Raw genomic sequence first — 2,618 nt, 5'->3', positions numbered from 1 at the left:
TGTCATTTAACACTGACCGTGACAAGTACGAGCACTGTTTACTCAAAACAAAACTATTAAGTATCTTCTGAACATTTAGATAATAATACATAATAAGTAGTCAATAAGTAAACTAAACAACTATGATATTCTGAATTCAATCCGCCTTGATGCAGTGATGATATCAATATGCATTCTGCTTTAGTACTTGACTGCAGTAGTTTTGTGGTAATTAAACAAAGTGTATCTGTTGAAATATTGTTATTTGACTTATTTCAGTACATTCTAAGACTATGAACGTGCAGATCTTGGAAACACATCCCATTAACGATGCAGAATGTGCCAATGACACTTTCATCAGAGAGTGTCTTGTGGAGATCATCGCGCGATATCGATGTGCAATGTCCTTCCACGCATCGAGCTGTCATCTTGTTGTACTTGAAATAATCTCACTTTACTTTGCACATATTCTTTACACATGTCTTTACTTGCGTGGTCAAAGCGTTACATTGAGAGTCAGCACTATTTAGAGCTGTCCCCATGGCAACTAAAGGCTCATTTACGCTCCAGTTCCGTATGTCAACAGCTCTGTGCGATTCAGAACAGTCTCTCCCTCATTTTGGCTTTCAACTGGTTCTAATGGCGAGGCTTGTTCTTTTCAATAACCTCGAAGTCAGAGTTGACCAAAGTGGAAAACAAACATGGAGGCCCCCAAGAAAAAGACCCCCGGCGTATTGATTTTTTGACAAAAAGTTGGACGTGGCGTGGCACTTGCAAAAGCTGTCAAAAGTCATCAAGATTTTGCTATAAAACTATTAAAAAAACATGTTAACAGCATCTTTACGAGCGAAAAACAACAGATAAAACTGCACAGTTACTCTTAAAATTCCATTATTTTTTTGGTCTGGTTTTCTAATAAAAAATGTGCTTTGACTAAAGGTTCACACATTAAAATTTAGACCCTGAACTCGATCAGGACTAACCCAGGACTAGACCAAACCAAGTAAAAGCCAGTTAGAGAGGTGACCAAAATGGAAAACAAACATGGAGGCACCCAAGAAGTTCTTGATTGACCAAAGACATCCCCGGTGTATCGATTTTTTTTAACTAAAAACCTTTTAAACTACAAAACCTGTCAAAAGTATTAAGATCTTCTGCAAAAAAACTATAAAAAAAAAACAATGATACAAACTTGTAAAAAGCATCTCCACAAGCAAAAAACAACGGATAAAACTGCCCAGTCACTCAATACCCTGGTTATCTAATATTTTTCTAAGGGTTCACATATAAACTGGGAACCTGGACTAGATCAGGACTAAACCAGGACTAGACCCAAACCAGCTCAACACCAAGACTAAACTGGGCTCGAACCAGGACCAAACACGTACAAATATGAACGCAGCGCGACCAGAGGAGCACAGTCCGATTGTCTCGTTTACCCAACGTCGTGAATGTCGATTTTCTTTTCTTTCACTTCCGACTCCCCTCCACTCCGCCGCAGCCTGTTTATTCCCCTCCGCCGTTGCATTCCTCAAATCACAAAACGCCGCCTTCTAATTAATCTAGTCTGAAGCCTGTGATTGCATTTTCTAATTATCATTCCGAGCTGTCCTTGGGTTTTAATGGCATTCTGGATATTAATCTTTGATGTGGTTGAGCCTATTAAGCATTAGGACCACAGTATCTTCCCCAGAACTGGCCCAAACACTCCATTAAATATGAGCGCCCAACTGCCAGCTCCTGCGGACTGATTATGCGGCCTCTCCAAATCATAGATCACACGGCGCGCATCTCAAACTCGAGGTAGAGGAATGTCACCTGGATAGAAACGTGTTGTCCCGGTGTCAAAGCTCAACCTCGAAAAGCATCATTGGGAAGACCGTTTGAGCTCTGAGTCTATAAAGTCGCACTGGAGTATAAGTCGCACCGGAGTATAAATCGCACCAGCCAAAAAAATGCATAATAGAGAAGAAAAAACATAAATAAGTCACATTCTTTGGGGAAATGTATCACAAAATCACTAAATCCATTGAATTCTTCTTCCTCTGTGTCACTTCTAAACAACTCCACAAACTCCAGAGGTAGAGGAAGTGCAGATTATTCTTCTGCGTCGCTTGGAGCCTATAGCGCCCTCTTGTGGTTGCCAGTGTGAAAATAACCAATAACGTTACAAGTCGATCTGGAGTATAAGTCGCACCCCGGCCAAAACTGTGAAAAAAGGGGCAACTTTTAGTCCGGAAAATACGGTACGATCAATGTATCAATGGCACACGGACTTTACAAATGCAGAGGAGACCTGTTGGAGCCCGTGCACGATGTCGCAGAGCGGTACTACGGGAAGACAGGCTAAATATGACTGAAACGTTTGAAGGAACTGCTAAAGTGGCATTTGAAAACGAGGTCGGAGGCAATTTAGTCGCAGTGTTTTTCTTTTAAAGCCAAATCTGTTTGAGTGCAATAAATGTATTATTCCAGTTCTCCTTGATCAAATCTCCTCAGCTGTATTTTCATCCGTAATATGTGGAGAAGATGGTGACAAAGCAGGAGAAAAAGGCAATTACGCTAATAACGCACAAATATAGACCTTTTTCACGATGATTGAAACATGTTAAACCACTTTATTTAGTAGTTTAAAAGCT

This window comes from Eucyclogobius newberryi, unplaced genomic scaffold, assembly GCF_026437365.1.
Source record: "Eucyclogobius newberryi isolate DKJ021-1_F unplaced genomic scaffold, fEucNew1.0.hap1 SCAF_18, whole genome shotgun sequence".
Classification (NCBI taxonomy): Eukaryota; Metazoa; Chordata; class Actinopteri; order Gobiiformes; family Gobiidae; genus Eucyclogobius; species Eucyclogobius newberryi.
Note: the sequence above shows the minus strand (reverse complement) of the source record.